This window comes from Tamandua tetradactyla, chromosome X, assembly GCF_023851605.1.
Source record: "Tamandua tetradactyla isolate mTamTet1 chromosome X, mTamTet1.pri, whole genome shotgun sequence".
Lineage (NCBI taxonomy): Eukaryota > Metazoa > Chordata > Mammalia > Pilosa > Myrmecophagidae > Tamandua > Tamandua tetradactyla.
The window spans coordinates 58750025-58772071 of record NC_135353.1 but is presented as its reverse complement, the minus strand read 5'-3'; the positions used below and the strand labels follow the sequence as shown (position 1 = coordinate 58772071).

The 22047-nt window shown below is 39.0% G+C and overlaps 1 pseudogene; it reads left to right on the top strand.

The window, feature by feature from the left end:
* Window positions 1-4875: 4875 nt before the first annotated feature.
* On the top strand, window positions 4876-19914 carry LOC143671845 (TIMELESS-interacting protein pseudogene; annotated as a pseudogene).
* The last annotated feature ends 2133 nt before the right edge of the window (window positions 19915-22047 follow it).

The window sequence follows — 22047 nt, the reverse complement described above, 5'->3', positions numbered from 1 at the left end:
TTGCCAAAGTTTATGGAGGCATATTGAGAAGTTCCCATTTATCTATTTTTCTGTTTGCTGCTTGTGCTTTGGGTGCAAAGTTTAGGAGGCTACCTCCTATGATGAGTTCTTGAGGATGTTTCCCTACAGTTTCTCCTAGAGCTTTGTAGTACACATAGGTGTTTGATACAATTTGAGTTAAGTTTTGTATAGGATGTAAGGTAAGGGTCCTCTTTCATTCTTTTGGCTATCGATATCCAGTTCTCTCATGCCCATTTATTGAAAAGGTTATTTTGTCCCAGTTCAGTGAATTTGGACGCCTTGTTGAAGATTAGTTTACCAGAGATTTGATGGTTTATTTCTGCAGTCTCTGTTCAATTCCATTGGTCAATATTTTATCTTTGTGACAGTGCCATGCTGTTTTGACCACTGTGGCTTTATAATCAGTTTTAAAATTGGGAAGTGTCAGCCCTCTCACTTTGTTTTTTTTCTTCTTTTTTAGGATGCTTTTAGCTATTCAGGGTCTCTTCCTTCCAGATGAATTTGGTAACTGGCTTTTCCAAGTTCTCAAAGCAGGTTGTGGAATTTTGATTGGTACTGCATTGAATCTGTAGATCAATTTGGGTAGAATTGACATCTTAACTATATTTAGCATTCCAATTCATGAGTATGGAAGGCTTTCACCTATTTAGATCTCCTTTGATTTCTTTTAGCAACGTTATGTAGTTCTCTGTGTACAAGTTCTTACATCCCTAGTTAAGTTCATTATAGATACTTGATTCTTTTTCTTTTTTTGTATGCTGTATGGCAGGGGTCACATTTCATTCTTTTTCCATGTGAGGATCCCCTTATTGCAGTACCATTTGCTGAATTTTTGTTTGTTTGGTTTTCATTTGTTTGTTCACTCGTTTGTTTGTTTTGGAAGTGCATGGCTGGGAATCGAACCTGGGTCTCCCACATGGCAGGACATTCCTAAATACTTGATTCTTTTAGTTGCTATTTTGAATGGAATTTTTTCCTTAATTGACTTCTCACTTAGGTCATTGTTTGTGTATGGAAACCTTACTGATTTCTGCATATTAATTTTATAACCTTCCACCTTCTGAATTTGTTTATTAGCACAAGAAACTTTGTTGTATGTTTCTCAGGATTTTCCAAGTATACTATCATGTCATCTGCAAATAATGAAAGTTTTACTTCTTCCTTTCCTATTTGGATGCATTTTATTTCTTTTTCCTGGCTGATTGCTCTGGCTGGAATTCTATACAATGTTGAATAGTAGTGGTGACAGGGGGCATCTTTCTCTCATTCCTGATATTAGGGAGAAAGCTTTCATCTCTCACCATTGAGTATGATGCTTCCTATTGGTTTCATATATACCCTTTATCATATTGAGGAAATCACCTTTGATTCCTACCTTTTGAAGTGTTTTTATCAGAAAAGGATGTTGAATTTTGTCAAATGCTTTTTCACTTTCAATCAAAATGATCATATGATTTCTCCCATTCGATTTGTTAATGTATTGCATTACATTAACTGATTTTCTTGTTTTGACCCATCCTTGCATTCCTGGTATAAACCCCACTTGGTCATGGTGTATAATTCTTTTAACGTGTTGTTGGATTTGATTTGCTATTATTTTGTGGAGAATTTTTACATCTATGTTCATTAGAGAGATTGGTCTGTAGTTTTCCTTTTTGTAGCATCTTTACATGGTTTTGGTACTAAAGTGATGTTAACTTTATAAGATGAGTTAGGTTGTGTTCCTTTCTCCTCAATTTTTTGTAAAATTTTGAACAGTATTGGTGTTAGTTCTTTCTGGAATGTTTGATAAAATTCCCTGTGAAGCCATCTGGCCTTGGGTTTTTCTTTGGAGGTAGATTTTTGATGACTGTTTGAATCTCTTTACTTGTGGTTGGTTTGTTGATATCTTGTATTTCTTCTTGAGTCAGTGTAGCATGTTAGTGTGTTTCCACTAAAGTTGTCTAGTTTGTTGGCATATAGTGTTCATATTTCCTCTTATGATTTCTTTTATTTCTTCAGGGTCTGTGGTAATGATCCCCTCTCTCATTTCTGATTTTGCTTATTTGCATTCTCTCTCTCTTTTTCTTTGTCAGTCTTGCTAGTGGCCCATCGATTCTATTGATTTTTACAAAGAACCAACTTTTGGTTTTATTGATTCTTTCTATTGTTCTTTTGTTCTCACATTCATTTAACTCGGTTTTAATCCTTGTTACTTCTCTTCTTCTATTTGCTTTTGGGTTAGTTTGCTGTTCTTTCTCTAGTTCCTCCAGGTGAACAGTTAAGGCCTCAATTTTTGCTTTCTTCTTTTTTACTATAGACATTTGGGGCTATAAATATCCTTCTCAGCACAGCCTTTGATGCATTCAGCACAGCCTTTGATGCATGAATAGAACTGTCATGTTCTATTCTCATTTTCGTTAGTCTCCAGATAGCTACTGATTTCTCTAGCAATTTCCTCTTTGACCCACTGGTTGTTTAAGAGTGTGTTATTTAATTTCCATGTTTGTGCCAGTGCTTGTTCTTTGGTCATTATTTATTTCCAACTACATTCAATTGTAATTAGAGAAAGTGCTTTGAATAATTTCAATATTTTTAAATTTCTAAAGACCTGTTTTGTGCCCCAACATATGATCTATCTTGTAGAATGTTCCACGAACAGAATCTATATCCCAGTGTTTTAAGGTATAATGACCTATATATGTCTGTTAGGTCTAATTCATATATCAAATTGTTCAAGTATTCTATTTCCTTGTTGATCCTCTCTCTGGTTATTCTATCTATATAGGAGAGTGGTATATTGAAGATTCCTACTATTATTGTTGATACATCTATCACTCCCTTCAGTTTTGCCAATTGAAGTACTGTCTTTGTACTTTGGTAGTCCTTGATTGGTTCATAGACATTTATGATTGTTATTTTCTCTTGGTTAATTGTACTTTTACTAATATATAGTGTCCCTCTTTATTTCTTATGATGTCTTTACATTTAAGGTCTATTTTGTGTGATATCATCATAGTGACTCCTGCTTTCTCTTGGTTACAGCTTGTGTGGAACATCCTGTTCCTTCTTTTCACTTTCAATCTATTTGTATCCTTGTGTCTAAGATGAGTCTCTTGTATGCAGCATGTAGCTGGATTATATTTCTTTATCCATTCTGCCAATCTGTATCTTTTAATTGGTAGGTTTAGGCCATTAACATTCGAGGGTATTACTGTAAAGGAATTTCTTGAATCCACCATCTTATTCTTTGGATTTTATTTGTCAGATCTATAAATTCTTTTCTGTCTTTCTCTGTTCATCCTTTAAGTTACCCTTACTGCTGGTACTCTTCAATTCTGTGCCCTCTTCCACACCTCCCTCTCCCATCTTTTTTTTTTTGTCTGGCTCAATTTCCATTAGTATTTCTTGTTGGGCCAACCTTTTGTTGATGGTTCTGTTAGCCTTTGTTTGTCTGTGAAAATTTTAATCTCTCCTTCAATTTTGAAGGACATTTGGCTGAGTACAGAATTCTTGGCTTGAAGTCTTCCTCTTTCAGGATCATAAATATATCATACCACTGCCTTCTTGCCTCCATAGTGCCAGTTGAGTAGTCTGAGCTCAGTCTTCTGTGTGATTTCCCTTGTACATAGCAGACATAGTAGATTGTTTTTCTCTTGCTGCTTTCAGAATTTTCTGCTTCTCTTCAACGTTTGACAGACTGATTCTTATGTGTGTTGGAGTAGCCACGTTTGGATTTATTCTATTTAGAGTTGGTTGGGCTTATTTGATTTGCATATTTATGTCTATTTTAAAAGTTGGAAAGTTTTCCTCCATTATATCTTCGACTAATCTTCCTAGCCTTTTACTCTTCTCTTCTCCTTCTGAAACACTGATGATTCTTATATTTGTGCACTTTGCTTTGTCCATCATTTCCCTGTGGGACATTTCAAATTTTTCCATCTTTTTTGTCATTTGCTCTTTTGTGTGTTCAAAATTAGTTGTCCTGTCCTCTAGTTTGCTTATTCTTTCTTCTGCCTCTTCAAATCTGCTGTTGTGTGTCTCAGTATATTTTTATTTGGTCTATTGCATCTTTAATCTCTGTGACATCTGCTATCTTTCTATTTATTCTTTCAAATTCCTCCTTTTGTTTTTATAGTCTCTTCTTGATCTCCCTTATGTCATTAGCCATCCCACTGATTTTATTTAGTAGAGTTATACAAACACCTTTGATTAATTGTTCCAAAGTCTGACTCTCCTCTGGTGTTTTTTAAAAATCTTTTTATTATTTCCATTGTTTTTATTCCTTTGGCATTGTAATTTGGTCATTCAACTGGGCTATATCTCTCTGCATCTTCATATGGTTAGTGATCTTCTGTTGTCTTCATGGCATGTCAATATCTTGATAGGGTTACTTTGCATGTTGATTTCCTTCTGTAGTCTAAAGCTTTGCATTTGCAGGATGGGTTGGAACAGGATGCAGGGCATGGGGAGGACAACAGCTGTGTGGTGACCAGTTTTGGTACAAGGATAGGCACAGCTTGGGGGCTCTATGCTGGTGCCTGTGAGACTGGAGTGTGTGTTACAGGGAGGTGCAGTGGGAGGCCACAGATGTGAGGTATACCTCAGGCAGACCCTGGAGCACAGAAGCAGGGTGTGGCATGTGGAAAACAGAGGTAGGGCATGGCATTAGGCGATGTGGGGGCTAAGCAGAGGTGCTGGGGCTGGGTACATGGGCAGAATGTGGATGGACACATGGGGCATGTGGGTCATGGGTGTCATGGTGTGGGGTACAGAGCACAGAAGTCTGGATACAGGGATGGTAGGTCATGGGTGTGTCCTTGCACAGTGGGAGGGGTCTAGGGTGCTGGAATGCAGATGTGCAAGTTTGTAGAGATGGGGCACAGGTCACAAAAGTTGCAGGACATGTGTCAGAGTTGGGTGATGTCAGGTGGAGCCCTGGAACCCATGCAGGTACAGCAGTGGGTAGGGGTGTATGTGTGTGTGCAGGTTCAGCAGGGTGTAAGGTTGCACATGTGTGCACGGAGGGGGCTATGTGGCACAGCTGTGCATGAGAGCACCTGCCAGGTGTGGAACTAGGGTACTTGTGCTGGGAGGTGGGGTAAGATGTGCACGTGTGTAGGGCGGGCGTTTGGGTGCTCTGGTCAAGATATCAGTGCACAGATACATGGGTACCCAACAGGGAGCATGTTTCTGTGCCAGTGTATGGGTCAGAGGGCTATTAACCTGGTGTGCACAGATCTAGGGGGTGGGGGCACAGTCCTGGTGTGCACATGCGCAGAGCTCAGGGGCAGCAGTCTGGGTTTGCTCTTGCATGGGCTGGGGGCTGGTGTGGCCTGTATGCACAGGTCAGCACTTACCCAGAGCTGAAGGGGTGTGGCATGAGTGGACACATGCACGGGTCTGGGGGTGTAGGGGTCTGGGGGGTTGGATACTGATGTGTACATGTGCAGAGTTCAGGGAGGTGGGGGTGGCTGGGTGATAGCGTGGGCTGGGTGCAGGTGGGACCCAGGTGTGAAATTGAGCACCTGCAACTTGGATGCACAGGTGAATGCCTGCAGGGGGCAGGGAGGGGGTGGTGGAAGTCAAGGGACTGGACTAGTGTGTGTGGGTCTTGGGAGGGGTAGGGCTAGACTGTGCACTTGCACAGGAGAAGTGTTTCAGGGTAGTACAGGCTTGCACACATGTGTGAGGCAAGGGTGTGGGGCTGAGATACATGGGGATAGGAATTTGTCTGGGGGTACTTGGAACATGGTGGGTGGGTGGTTTATGAGGTTCAGGTGCACAATGTGTGGGGGTAATCACAGGATGGGGGGTGCATGCGTGAGGGAAGGGTGTTCAAGAAACTTCCTTGTCCTCATCTCCCTGACCATGCCCTACTGAGTGCTCCTGTTTTGAAAGGGGGGCATTAGGTTGTTTTCACTAGCTGAATGGTCGCCAGTTCCCTACATCTCAATTTTTCTACTTTTTCAACCAGGGCCTCCCTATGCAGTGTAGAAAGCCCTCCCAATAGACTTGATTGACACAGGGTTACAGCAAACCTTCAATTTGTAAAAGACACAATATCTGTGACGTGCAATAAAAGAAAACACAAAAAATCAAGTTATGCCTGTATCTATATACCTTTTTTAGTTTTATCCATTAATCCGCTGATGGACATTTGTGTTGCTCACCTTTAGCTATGAACGTTGGTATAAAAATATCCATCTGAATTCCTGCTTTTAATTATTTTGAGTACATACCTAGAAGTTGGATTGCCAGGTCATATGGCAGTCCACCTTTAACTTTTTGAGGAAATGCCAAACTGTTTTCTTTAGTGGCTGCACCAGCAACAATGTACTAGTGTTCATGTTTCTCAGCATCCTTGCTAGCACTTGTCTGCTTCACCCAGATTATTGCTCCTAAGATCCACCTTATAAAATATTCTAGAACTGACACTGATCCAGGGTATAATCCAGAGCAAGAAGATGCAGAAAGATTGCAAGCATAGGCCTGGGTAAATCATATCTCCACTGCTGGACCAAGGAGATTTCATTGGTCCAGGTGCTGTCTGAATCATCAGGGAAATATATCCCAAAGAAGATGATACCTAAACAAAATCTTGAAAGATGGTTGATGGAAGGTTTCTGAGTAAAGTGGATCAGGGAGAAAGGACTGTACTAGCTGCATCAGAATCCTCTGACAACCTTACTAAAACTGAGAATTGCAGAGTCAGCTATACCTCCCCAGAGATTCTAATTTAGTAGTTCTGGAGGTAGATCCCATAAATCTGTCTCTTGAACAAAAGAGACATCTTTGAAAGAAAGATAAGATTGGGAACACAGAAGATAAAGAAATAGAGGTGCAACATTAGGTTGGCATGAGCTTTAAAGGGATTGATGATATGGTTGGGAAGTAAGAACTGATTCATGAAATAATGGGTCTCTGTTATATGAATGCTCTTAAGTGTTAGCTTAGCTGGCACAAGCACTATTGGTGGCAGAAGGAGAGGAAGATTGAGTGCATAACTACAAGAAGGTGGAAATGAGTATAGCAGAGTTTCTGGGGACTTGGGCCTGTCTTCCTGATAGACGGTCTTTCTACACAAGTAGGGAGAGATAATGTTGGTGGATTAGGGTGTGGCCAGATTTAGAGGACCTGGAAAATCAGAAAGAAGGATTTGCACTTAATGTGGTGGCTGATGAGTTGGCATTTTTTGGAGAGGCCACATGACCACATGAAAGAGAAGCCAGGCTGCATCCTTTTTGGGTCTTCCACATTCTCTCTAATAACTACCTTGTTGGCAGATGCAACTTCCCAAGGCTTAGCAGGTAGAATATGGCAAGGCTTAGATGTAGAGACATCTCCATGTGGGAGACTGCTTTAGTTTGCTAATGCTGCCAGAATGCAATATACTAGAAATGAGTTGGCTTTTATAGAGAGGATTTATTAAGTTACAAGTTTCCAGTTCTAAGGTCATAAAAATATTCAAACTAAGGTATCCAGAAAAGATACGTTGACTCAAGAAAGGCTCATGTTGTATGGAACACCCCTGTCAGCTGACCATCATGTGGCTGGCATCTGCTGGTCCTTTGGTTTCTGGTTTGTAACAGCTTTGCCAAGGGGTGTTTTCTTTCTGCATCTCCAAACATTTCTGTCTGCATCAGCTCTGAGCTTTTTCCAAAATGGTTCCCTCTTAAGGAACTCAGTAAGTGAATTAAGACCCACCCTGAATGGATGGAGACACATGTCCATGAAAAACTCCTGCATTAGCTAGGGTTCTCTAGAGAAACAGAATCAGCAGGAGATATCCATAGATATAACATTTATAAAAGTGTCTCATGTAACCATGGGAAAGTAGAGTCCAAGGTCTGTAGGGCAGGATGGAAGCTGGCAACTCCATTGAAGGTCTTCAATGAATTCTCAGGAGAAGCTGGCTGGGCAACCATGGGAATGTAAGGTTCCAAGGTCTGTAGGGCAGGCTGTAAAGCTGGCGACTCTGATGAAGGGTCTGTTTGAACTCCATAGGAGAGGCTTGCTGGCAGAAGCAGGAAGAGTGACTGTCTCTTCTGAATCCTCCTTAAAAGCCTTCTGATGATTAGATTAAGTGTCGCTAATAGCAGAAGACACTCCCCTTAGCTGATTACAAATCATCTGTGAATGCAGTCAACGTGATCATGATTTAGGTCCATGAAATATTCTCATAGCAACAGACGGGCCAGCCCTTGCCCCACCAGACAACCAGACATGACCACCTGGCCAAGTTAACACATGAACCTGACCATGTCATTCCACCCCTTGTCAACTTGGCAGCTATACACATCACCTTAAACCACACTTATTCTCTAAATAGAAAACAATGACAGACACATTTTTTCCCCATCTAACAATATTTAGCTGTCCCACATACAACTGGAAATGCATTAAATCTATCCAGAATGGGGTCAAGTCCTTGGGTAATATTCCCTTTTAAACGTGATATCTTATTACTTAAATACTATAGCATTACAGTCCTCATTTCTGTAACTGATCATGTGGTCATAGTTCACATTTATCACTGCCATCTTCTACTACCCATTCCGTCTCTTTACCCTCAGAAAGTACTTCAGATAGCCATGTTTTTTTTACCTGGAGGGGTGACCCAAACCTTAATTCCTGAAGTTTGAAAGCCATTGGTTGTTCTGCCTGGATTGGGTTGTTGCTGTTTTCCATTGATTTTAATCACAGGGCATGGTAGTACTAAAAGATTCCCTAGGGGATCTCCTATATTCCAGGAAAACTCTTCCTTGCCTCCATTGTGTAGTTGTAGTCCTATTTCCCCCTGATAGTCAGGGTCAATCACCCCAGCCAGTAAAGTAATCCCTGAAATACCTTATTATTTCCTTTTCTCCAATGACAGTTACCCTGGTAAAAGGCCATAGGTCTCCTTGGGGAAGGCTAGGAGGAAAATTAACAGTATAAATTCATGGCAATGTAACAGAGTCTTCCCCCAAAGGGACCTGGCCTTCCCCTCATTCAAGGGGCTCTGGGCCTGTTAATTGCCTCAAATCTGGAAATTGATTAAAGGGCATGACTCTCTGTTTTTGTAATTCAAGTTAAACTTCTGTTCACTTGACCTAGAACTCTTCTGCTTTTATAGCTCAAGCAAGAATTTAGTAGACTGCCCATCTATTGCACTTCTAGGAACCACATGATCTAGTAGCCAACACCACGAATCTCTGCCAGTCAGATTATTTTGACTCCTGCTTTGAGTCTGCTGTCCATTATGATAGCCATGTCCACTTTGTCTTTGGCGATTAAGTGCTGTCACTGGATTCTGCCAACTTGGGATCCAATCATCCCCACTGTATTTAAGGATTCCAGCTCAGTGGCAGCAGTTTCCACAGTAATATCTGATCTACAGAGGACAACCACAGAGCTCTTCAGGGATGATGGAGCTAGTCTCACAAATTTATTTTTCACAGTTCTGGTAAAAGGTGTATCCTCTGGAACATTCCAAGGGTATGAGCAGGTTTTCCATGATAAATCCACTCTAACATTTCCATCTCTCTAAGCCATTGGATCCCCTCATCTACATTTTATCAGGGCAGTTCTGACATTTCAACCTCAGGTAATGTTGGCCACCTTTTGACCCACGTTTCAGCCAACCATCCAAACAACCTGTTAATGCCTTTTCTAACCCCTCAAGCTATAACATTGAATGCAGAATCTCCACTTAGTGGGTCCATATTAATAAATTCAGCCTAATCCAGCTTTATGTTCCTTCCACCATTATCCCACACCCTTAAAATCCATTGCCACACATATTCCCTGGATTTCTTTCTATATGAATTGGAAAACTCATGCAGTTCTTTTGAAGTATAACGTACCTCCTCATGGGCGACACTTTGCACCACACCTTTTGGGGCCTGTCGGGTCTATAGTCTAGTTACAGGTCTGGAAGAAATGAGGGGTAGTGGGGGTGGGGCATGAAAAGAATTAGAAATATCTTCCAAGCCAATTACTTCAGGGCATTCACTTGCAGTTTCATCTGGTGAAACAGGATTAATCACTCCAGGGTTAATTCCTTCAAGTGGAAGGTGGGTGGCCAACTCCTCAGGGAAGGCTGGAGGTGGGGTGGTTATGTCCTTAGGGCAGACTATTACAGGGTTATCTAAAAAAGACATAGCATGATCTAGGGTTTCAACCTCTCCACCACCATCATTATCAATCCATGTAGCCATCCCATTTTTCAGGGTCCCACTCCTTTCAAACTAATGCTCTCACTTTAATGGCAGACACCATGCCAAGATTGAGATTTCAGTTTATGTTGTAAAGTTGCTACTGTAACAATGGGATTCTGAGTCTGATTTTCAGAGATCTCAAGTCTGCGGCTATAGAAAAAAAGATTTTCCTTCAGGGCACTCATGGAAATGTTTACATTTGTCATGTGGCACATAAGCTTCTCATTTGAAGCCTTCAGCTCATCCCTTCCCCTCATCAATGTATACAGAGTATCTAACAATAACCAGCCAACATCTCTATACTTTCTATTTCTACAAAACTCTTTAAAGGTGCCAGAAACATTATCCTCCAGAGCCTGGTTTCATGTAGACGAAGCGTTAGAAGAATCCAATGGTGATGTTTTGACTATCTCTTTTGCCAGCTCACCCCATGGATTGGAAGTGTTATTCTGATTACAGGAAACAGAGTCCTTAGTGCCTTTGAGTCCACTCAGAATAGAAAACCAATCGTAAAAACCCATTTTTAAGATTCTGTTTCTTAAGAACCACTCCTAGTACCAAACTATTATTTAGGGTTCTCTAGAGAAACAGAATCAGCAGGAGATATCTGTAGATATAACATTTATAAAAGTGTCTCATGTACCCATGGGAATATAGATTCCAAGGTCTATAGGACAGGCTGCAAGCACTGGCAACTCTGATGAAGTTCCTTAAGGTCTGTAGGGCAAGCCACAAGCTGGCAACTCCAATGAAGGTCCTCAATGAACTCTCAGGAGAGGCTGGCTGGACAATCATGGGAATGGAAGAGTCCAAAATGTGTAGAGCAGGCTGTGAAGCTGGAGAATCTAATGAAGGGTCTGGACGAACTCCACAGGAGAGGCTTGCTGGTTGAAGCAGGAAGAATGACTGTTTCTTCTGAGTCCTCCTTACAAGCCTTCCAGTGATTAGATTAAGTGCAGCTCATTGCAGAAGACACTCCCCTTAGCTGATTACAAATGCAATCAGCTGTGGATACAGCCAAAGTGATCATGATTTAAGTTCCTGAAATGTCCTCATAACAACAGACAGGCCAGTGCTTGTTAACCAGGCACCACCACCTGGCCGAGTTGACACATGAACCTGGCCATGACACCTAATCAAAAGGTCTCACCAGCAATTGGATGTGTCACATCTCCATGGAAACAACCTAATCAAAAGGTCCTACCCTAAACAATAGGTCTGCCCCCACAAGATTGGATTAGGTAACGAATATGGCTTTTCTGTAGTACATAGCAGTTTCAAACTGACACAGAGATCATGCCTAGAGAAGTGGTAGGAATAGGAGTCTGGACCAAGAGTAACTCATGGTGGTGTAAAACTCCAGGATTCAGGGGTCATAATAGAAAGATAATCTTTCTAGAGGAAACAAGTAGTTCTGTCAAGATATACTAAATAATAATATGGAGTCTATTTGATAGATAGTGATCCACCTAGGACCAAAAACTTTTAAGGAGCTATCAATGACTGATTTAATACTTGTGTCTTTCAAATTGTGCCCTAGAAAATGCTCAAAAAATCTGTGTGGAAAGGAAATTATTTGCTTTTACATAGCTTACTGATTCATATGATCTTGAAGCTCTGAGAGTAGGGTTGACTGGGTAAAATAAGACTATCAAGATATTGATTATTGATCATCTACTATGTACAAAGTATTGGTATTGAGTTTGTTAAAAAAACACACACACAACCATTTATTTCAGGGGTAATGCAAAACCTTAACCAAAACAGCTCTTAGATGCTTAATATGTTGTATCTCTGGGGTTGGCTACCTAACTTCACCTTCCCAGAAAGCTTAATAATGTCTATGATTTCAACTTTCAAAGGCAGATACAATCAAGAGAAGTAGTATGCATAATGGCTAAGAACACAGACTCCTGAATCAAACTGCCTGTGTTTAAATCTTTGCTGTGACAATTACTCACCATTTGACTTTGGGCAATTTAACCTCTCTGTGCCTCATTTTCTTCAGTTATAAAATGTAGTCCTAAATACCTACCACCCAAGATTTTGTGAGTAACGAATGAATATATACTTTCATTAGTTCTTGGCACATTATAAATTTTCAGTAAATGTGAGCTGCTATTATTAACCCAGTCCCCCTTAAACAACTTCTCATATTGATAATGATTATTTATACTAGTTTACTTGCACATAACCCTTAAGTAACAGTCTTCTTGACTTTAAATACATTGGTTTTATAGCTTTGTGGTAACTGTGATTGCCCCTGTTGTTCAGCTGAGTAAAACACCAAGAGAGTGCCACTTTCCAGGTTTTGGGGTCAGATTGCTTAGGTTTCAAACTAAGTTCTGCTTTTCACTAATATTGTGAGACAGAACAAGTTATTTCAGGTCTCTGAACCTTCATTTCCTCACTTGCAACTCAAGAAAAATATGATACAATTCATAAGGTTGTCATGAAGCTTAAATGGGGTAATGGATGTAAAGTATTTGCCAGAGTGCCTGGCACAGTGTAAGAGACCAACAATAGATAGTTTAGTGGCACATAGTGTAATTCCTGAAGGAAGAGAAGTGTGAGGCTCAAACTCCATCCTCCCAATCAGAGCAAGAGCTGTACTGCAGATTAAGAATAAAATGGATTTCTGGAGTCCATAGGGCCATACAATTAGACCACCATGCAAGGGTGGTGTTTAGGAAATACAAATAGGACTGCCCTAAGGTAAACACACGATTGCTTTGGTTCCCTTCATTTATGCATAGTTTGCTGTTTTTATTCTTTCTAAGAATAAGAAAGAATGAGTGGTTTAGACCATCTAAGCTTCAGTTCTCATAAAGAGAGAGAGAGAGAGAGTTTTTTTTCTCCCTATAGCTTCACTTCCTCTTTTTAGGCCAAAGTTCTAAAATCCAGTGAACAAATACAGTGTGGCCTGCAAAGAAAAGGACCAAAGAGCATTCTACTGAACTTGGCCTCTTGTATGAGCCCCAAGCTAAATGGGAAAAAGAAGTTATTCTGAGCATATATATTCCAATGTAAAGTAAAGAGTGTTCCATCCATGTTTTTACTGTAGGGGTTTTTTAAAAAAGTCTGCACATTAATTGACACTCCCCCCCAACCAGAAGTGGCAACTGTGCTCTTTCTCCTGGAATCAAGGTGGGCTTCTGACTGCTTCAACAAATAAAATATGGCAGAAGTGACATTATATGACTTCTGATGCTGGGTTATAAAAGGCCATGCAGCTTCAACTTGGTTCATTTGGGATAATCTCGCTGAGATTACGCTGCCACGAAAAGAGTCCAATTACCCTAAAACTGTCATGCTGGAGAAGCCACATATAAGTGCTCTAAGCAACAATCTGAGCTAAATTCAGTCTTCCAACCATTTCCAATCAAGGCAACAGAAATTGGAGTGAAGCTATCTTGGATTCTCAGACTATCCCATCCATCACTTTAAATACCCTTGAGTGACTTCAGTTGATACTACGAAGTGCAAAATAATTACCCTACCAAACCCTGCCCGAACTCCAGAACCACGAAAACACAGAATTTTGAGGTATAATGACCCTTGAGGTCTTCTAGTCCAATCCCCTCATTCTACCTATGAGAAATCTAAGAGTAAGGGGAAATGGTTTGAATAAATTTATTAAACCAATAAATGGCAGGAGCAGGAAGAGTAATAATTTCTAATCCAGAGTTATTCTCTCTATACTTCACAAGCTTTAATGTACACACAAACCACTTGGAGATCTTGTTTAACTTCAAACCTTGGGTAGGGGCATGAGAGTCTGCGTATCTAATAAGCTCCCCGGTGGTGCCAATGCTGCTTGTCCTCACACTACACCTTGTGTAGGAAAAGTATTAAGTATAATTAAGGGGAGAAGCCAACAAAGCCTTTATTTCTTAAAGTAGTTATCACAGGCAGTGTTATGTGACTTAAATCTTTAACTCCACGAGCAGAATATTTTTCATTTGCAACCTCCTTATTACGCCCTTTCTTTTTTTCTTTAAATCTTTTTGCCACCTGCCTTGGTATTAACAACAGGAGATGATGAACAGACAAGAGAAAAAGGAAGAAGAAATGTAAGGGCATGGTTAAGTTAATTCTACTTCTCTTTAATGGCCTATTGCACAAGGTTTATTGAAGGTGGAGGTAGAAACTGGCTTCAGAAAAAAATTAGGGGTTATTTCTGGATTTCCTGTCCCATGTATTCATGGAAAATCCAGAGCATGCAGTATGAAATATATAATAGTGTGTTCAGTTTTCTTGTGTGGTTTGTGGAAACTGGTCACGTTGCTTTATAGCCAGACCATATTTATTTAAAGGCTATAGCAATGCAATGGGGTTTCTGCCCAAATGATTAAGAAAATTGCTTCAATCCTTTACTTCATCAGTAGAGTTCTGGCTGGTACTTTCAAAAGGAGGAGATGAGGAACAGGGAAATACATGCCTTCTTTTAAAGTTATACAGTACTTTCAAAATATGCAAGGTTCCTTTCCTTCCAGTTTTTGAAGAAATAAGTTCATGCAGGATCTATGATCCCTGTAATCTTGGATAATTCATTTCCCTCTCTGGGCCTCAGTTTCCTCATTTGTAAAATAAGAAACTGGAATATTTCTAAACTTCTTGTATTCCAATTATGATCTCCAGGCCTGGATAGCGGTCATTGACGATCAAGACAATGTCTAAGCTGTGAAAACATCTGCTTGAACCATGTTCTTTAGATTTTCTTACTTCCCAAAGTAAAAATCAGGACACATATATTAGAAAGATTTTTAGCCACCAAGGTTAAAAAAAGAAAAAGATGCTTTTTCTGGCTATTCCTCAGTTATCTAAGAAAACAAAATAACCAGAATGCTTCTCTCAGCCACCAAGAGTTCTGGTAAACTAGGACTTACCTCTGATAAACTTTTCTGCCTGTGTCCTTTATGTTTGTTAGTGAAAAGAATCAGTATTACGGATAGAAGTAGGAATAACTGGAGTCTGGACACAGTGGACTACAGGGTGGGTTGACAATCATGTTTTATTATTAGGTGTCAGGAGGGACATTGTTCATATATAAAATATGAGCAAGGCCAGGAAGGGTTATCAGGTTTCTCAAAGGATATTCAGATTCAAATTAAACTATTGTCATTTCAGAACAAGAGCAGAAGAGAGGGAAGTATCAGGCTGAGGTCAGCTCCCTTACCTTGTAACTCAGACCTTGGGAGAGTCTCCTTGGTGAACCAGAACTGTGTATGGCAGGCACTCAATAATTTTTAACGAACTGACTTGAATGCTTCTTGCCTAAGAAGAAGTTAAAAAGCAAAATTACGTAATAAAATATTAATTAACCCTAATCCAATTGCATCATCTCTCTATAAATCCTCACCCTGGCTTCTTTGCAGACACTGCCTCATTTATTTGTTTCCTTGTTTTCTTGTACCTAGCTAATGTGAGTAATGAGAAATATCCTTGAAAGTGCCACATTATTGTATATTACAATACCTCAGTATTTTTTTTTTTTTTTTACATGGGCAGGCACTGGGAATCAAACCTGGGTCTCTGGCATGACAGGCAAGAACACCTCAGGACTTTTAACATTTGAGACTAGATAGCTCTTGATTGTGGGGGACTGTCCTCTGCATTGTGCGATGTGTAGCAGCATCTCTGCCCTCTACTCACTTCATGCCAATAGCATCCCCCCCCACCAGTTGTGATAATCAAAAATGTCTCCAGACATGGCCAAATGGCCCTGGGGGGCAAATAACTTCCCCATTGTTTCAACCCATCTGGCCCCCTTATAATGAGCCCACCTTCCAATTAAAGATTATCAAAGCAGATTGCTGTGCATACCTTTGAGTCTGCTAATGGTCTTCCTTCTCTGCTTGCAGATGTCCGCATCCATCACGGCGCCTCTCATAAGATACAGGTTACAAAGACAAAGTTCCTCTTTGCTTAACACTTTCATCTCCCACATGGGGTCTCTACTGCATGTCCTCTGAAACAGTGACAAAGGAATCATGACACAGAGGTGCTGTGTAGTCTATTCAAGAGAGCCATTGCTTTAGATTTTGTTATTTTGGTCATGGGAAACATTGGTGGTTCCAGTGACTTAAATAGAGATTAAAAAAAAAAAAAACCTTAGAGAGAAAGAAAGGGAGAGAGAGGACACCATCTGGCCTATCTCCCACATCTAGAGAAGAAGAAACCTAAGCCAGCTCAGGCAGATAGGCCTTATGATTTTTTAAAATGTCAATATAAAGAAAGTTCACATACAGCCTGTCAATACAGCTAACTTTAGTCACGAATTTTCTGTTACATTCGAGTATTCTCTTTTCTGAATTTCAAAAAGGAGGGGCACTTCTTTACAAATAAACTCTTCCAGGGCATGGTAGGAGGGAGCCAGAGCTGAAAAATAGGAGTTTTTAAGTAGCTAAGTGTGGCAGAGCAAGTTGACAGCCTAGACACCTGGGTGTTAGGCCTAGGTTTCTAATCGACAGTGTGACTTTAGGCAAGTTATCCTTCTATGACTTTATTTTCCTTATGTGGACAATTAGAGAAAGCTAGACTATAAACTGTCTAAATTCTCTTCTTCTAAGGCAATACATCAAATGTCTGGTTCATAAAATGTTAAAGCACCTTGTAATGTGATTTCCAAGCGTCTAATGCTGCCATCTTGTGGCCAAAATCTTCCATTGTACTAAAGATGATTTTCTCCAGATAAGGCGCCAATGATTTGCATTCACTCTGTACATTTTTGATATATATGTGTATTTATGCCATTTAATTCTTTTTATTGAAGTATACCATGCATACATAAAAGTGCACCATTTGTGAAGGTGATGGATTTTCAAAACCTAAGCATACCTAGGATTCAAATCATGAAACAAAACATTAGCAAACATTCAGGAAAAGGAAGCAGATGCAAAAGTCACTACCTGCATCACCTCCAAGATTTACACTAACTTGTTTGCTAATAGCATAGATTAGTTTTGCTTGTTTTTGTATTTATACAAATGGAATCATACACTATATATTTTTTGTTTCTGCCTCCTTTTGCACATTATGCTTGTGAAAGCCATCCATATTCTCATTCTGTATAGTGTTCCTCGATAGCCTTTTAAAAATTATTCTGTAATTAAATTAATTATTAATTTTTTCAGTATAAGAATAATGTATGCGCTTGGCAGAAAAGTAAAAAGAAACAAAAAGGTTACTCATAGCCTTCCATCCTAAGGCTACAATCATTAATATTTTGGCATATTTCTTTCTTATTTTGTTTCTATATCTGTTTTTCAATGTATTTAAGATAGTTGAATAAAGAATTGTATATATAAATTTTTTACCTTAACACTATAATATTAAATACTTTACTATATTATTTAAAGTCTTTATGAATGTCATCCTTAATAACATTCCCTTACATTTAGACATTTGAGTTGCTCAGGAGACAAATATATATGCTTATTTTACTCTTAACAAACCCATACTTGACCAGAAAATATTTTATGCTCTTTGGGTGGTTTCTTTCTAATAGAATTTCAGAAGTAGGATTATCGGATCAAAGACTTTAAAAAGAAGTGACAACTTCAGTTTGTGCCTAGAATGCAGTGATCAGTGATAAGTGATTGGGGGGAGGCTCTGCATATATTACGCACCTAACTTATGTACCAGACTTTGTACTAAGTGCTTTGTCTACATTCTCTCATTTAATTCTCATAAAAACCCAGGCAGAAAGCATAATCTGCATTATAGAGAATTATAATTCTATAATTCTCCATAGAATTATAATTCTATGAAATCTCTATAGATATTAGATAGAGAAAACACAAAACTTGGAGAGGTTAAATAACTTGTTTAAAGACACATAAGGAGTACAGTGGCAGAGTCAAGATTTGGATCTATGTCTGGTTACAAATCTTGTGCTCTTTCAACTCTACCACACTTCCTCCCAGAGCACAATTTGAATGATACTGTTGAATTGCACACTCGTCTCCAAATGATTATCTCAGTCCCCAATAAACTGCATATGTTATCTGAGCAGGGGCCAGATACATCTTTCTCAGCCCTTACCTGGGGCAAGAGTATCGGTGAGTCTTTGGTTTTCTAACAAGGCTTAATAGATAGAGGTCAGGCCCCAAGGGATTGTGGGTAATGTATACCAGATGAGAGAACCAACTCTATTGCTCACATATATTCATATTTCTCAAATTCCTCTACAGTGAGAGATTCCCTTTCTTTGCTCCCCTTCCATTAATATATTTGAGTGCGCTTTCTTCCTTGCTGCAACACTCTCCAGCTTCAATGTTGTCGTGACCAGCTGTTGCAATACTGAAGTTCTTTTCTATCTCTTCTCTGCAAAAAGTAAAAGCCTCCTAGCTGGGTTTCTGGATACTCTTTTTTTTTTCATTCCTAGCTACTTTCTAGTTTCTCTATTCCTCCCTCCTCTTCACCTCCTGCAAACTCCATTTTCTTTATTTCCCCCAATCTCTTTTATCTGCTATTATTACTACTACTACTACTACCACCCTATCATCAATAATATCTTGGTTGATCTCAGGAAATTTGCAGCTACTTTGGAAAGCAGAGAATAGAGTTCTGAAAGAATGGAATGGGAGAGAAGGGACAGATCTTTGCTTGGGCCCAGAGCAGCCAGGCCCCAGTCCCAGCCAATTGTTCCACCTTAGGTAAATGTTGGGCAGGTGGAGGGCAGCATGAACACCCTAAATATCTACTGTGAAGAGGAATCCCAGCACCTGTGCACTCTGGCCTGAGGCTCAGCCTGAGGGAGATGCCAATATATCCTACCTTGTTCACTCAAAAAGTAAGGCTTCTCCCAAATAACTGTACTCTCCTAAAACATGATGCAAAAGTTAACCTCTCTGAGCAACACCCTCACACTGATGTTACAGACTACACCAGGTTTAGTGGAATGATGGGCACAAGGTTGATGGAAAGCAAAATACTAGTAGAGACCAGAAGCTCCAGAATCTCATGTGAGGGGTTCCTTGCCCACTACAGCAAGCACCAGTCTGTGTCTTCTGCAGTCTAGGTGAGAGAAAAAGATGCTGAACTACAGAAGAACAGCTTGATTGACTTTCTAGATTATGAATATGGAAAAGACGAAACTTTTCCACTTTTCCCACATCTAGACTCTGGAGAGACAGAGAATGCTGAAGGAGCTGAACCTGAAGAAGTTTCAGAGAGAAGACCAGCCCTTCCTGTACCTCCAAAGTGAATAGGTAAAAGAAACATATGCTAACTGAATGCTCAGAGATTAATTTCAGAAAGAGAGCTTCCAGCCCTAAGGCATTCATTTGATAGAGCAAAATTCGAAGTTAGGGGTCATGAGACTGAAGACTTGAAGTCGTTAATCAGACACATGGAACACTGGGCACATAAGGCATCCCCTTAATGGCAATTTAAGGATTTTATTAACAGAGCTGAAACCTGGGAAATAAAAAGGAAGTTCAGATCTGTTTAAAATGAATTTGGTTTGTTCTTCCTAGTATTCGTGAAGAATTTATTAGCAATAATGATGAGGTAGGGGAGGTAATAGCCGTGATGTAACTGCTAACAAATTAGATCCCTTTTTGTCAAACTAATTTGAAAGTGAGCAGTTTGCTTCTGAGTCAAGTAGAAGCTTCACAAGAGGAGCGCAACAAAGCATTGGGAGAAATAAACAAGCAGCATTACAATGAGTAACCGTCAGTCCATAGGAAATAACATTGACTGTTGAAGAGGTTCATACGGGTGAAAATCACAAAGAGGAAGAGTCAATGGGTTAAATGAAGACAGTCTTGGCAATCTACAAAATAATACTGCTGCCAAAATTGTAAATGTAGAGGAGGAATGAAAATTAGACAAAATGCAACCGGACATCCTATTTTTAAATATACAATAGTAATTTTATGCTTCACCCAGAAATAATGTTACTGAAGTTAGATAGGCCTCAACTAAGAAAGTGTATCTATTAACTTTTTACCCTCCAAGTTTAGGATTACCAGGTATTTTGTCTACTTTGAGTGAAAATTCTCATGTAGTAAAACTTTTGCAAATAACTGTTTAAGATCTGGTATTTATAACTAGTCTTATCATTTACTTATTAACTTTAGTTAATTTAAACTCTTTTGTTCATAGTTTAGATAGAAGGATATGGCTTCACGAAATACTTAATAGTTAATAAACAGTGTCTGCTGCTGTTGTACTATTGTATACTTTGTTTTCACAAAATTGTGTGATAGTTTAAGATGTAAATAAATATTGAGTATTAATGTCCATTAAAAAAAAAATTTCCAAACTGAAAAAAAAATCCTATTAGTTTCCAGAAGTGATGATGGAACTAGTGGATATTTATATACAGAAAGAAAAAAATAAGGAACCTCAATCCTTACCTCGCACTACATACAAAAATTAGCTAGAATTCTATCAAACACCTAAATGTAAAAACAAAAACTATAATAATCTCAGACAAAAACATAAGAGTAAATCTTCATTGCCTTGGATTTGGCAATGGTTTCATAGATATGACACCGAAAGTACAAGTGACAAAAGAAAAAATAGATACCTTGAACTTCTTCAAAATTAAAAATGCTTTTGCATCATAGGGCACTATTAATAAAGTAAAAACCAAACCAGAGAATGGAAGAAAATATTTGTAAATCATATATCTGATAAGGGTTTTGTAGCCAGAATATATATATTCACCCTCTCTACCTATAGATGATACCAAGTCTCTGTTGAAATAATGTCCTCTTAATGCAGAGAGAATAAACTCAGCTTTGACTTATCAATGGACTTTGTGGTGATATTTTGAAAGAACCAGAATTCCACATTTGTTTACATGTTGGTCTTCCTCTGTAGGTTCAAGCGTTTTGAGAACACAAATTGTGTATGCTTTGTTTTAAAATTTTTCCATATCTAGTATACTGCGTGAACATTGTAAAGGTTTTTCTTGGTTAAAAGAATTTTTTAATGAATAAATGAATGAATGAGAGAATCTGGAGGCTGGTAAAACACTTAGGTTATTGAAATAATGAAGGCTAAGAAAGATGCAAACTGGGGGTGATGATTGTACAACATTGTAAACATATTTAATGCCACTGAATTGTACACTTAAAAATGGTTAAGTGGTAAATTTCGTGTTATATAAGTATTACCACTATAAATAAATAAATAAGATATAGCTTTTCCAGTCAAAATGGAGAGGAGGGCAAAAGAGACTTAGAAGGTAGAATTAACAAGATCCTGTAACATATTTTATGTGGTGGACAAAGGAAAAGACAGAATTAAAATTGATTTTGGGGTTTCTGTCTTGAGTAAGCAGGTGGCACCAACACTCATCTAATGGTCATAATCAATTTAGAAGGAAGAATAAATTTAGGGACACGATAATGAAGTCTATTTGGGCATTTAAGTCAGACTCACTCTCATTTGTATACTTCTATATTGGCAATTCTGATTAAAGAGCACTCAACTCAGTCAAGAAACTTTGTCCTGACTTGGCTAATTTTATATAACTTACTATATGTCTGTGCTTTACTTTCACATCTTCAAAGATCATCCCCTCTCTAATAATCTTTGAATGCTCATATAGAACAAGTCTCATGTATGGTTTGAAGTTAAGATATACAAGAAAACAGCAGAGGGCATCATTTTATAAAAGGTAGACAGAAGGGAGAAAAAGCAGTCTAAAGAATAGATCAGCATTTCAAGCTGTAATGAACCTTTAAACAGCATTATGCTCATATAATAATTTATAAAATTAGCAAAATGTAAGCTAAAATAAATTTACTATGGGCTTTTAAATATTTGATGTTTCCTCACCATAATAACGTGAGCCAGATAAGAGATATACTATCCCATTTTATGG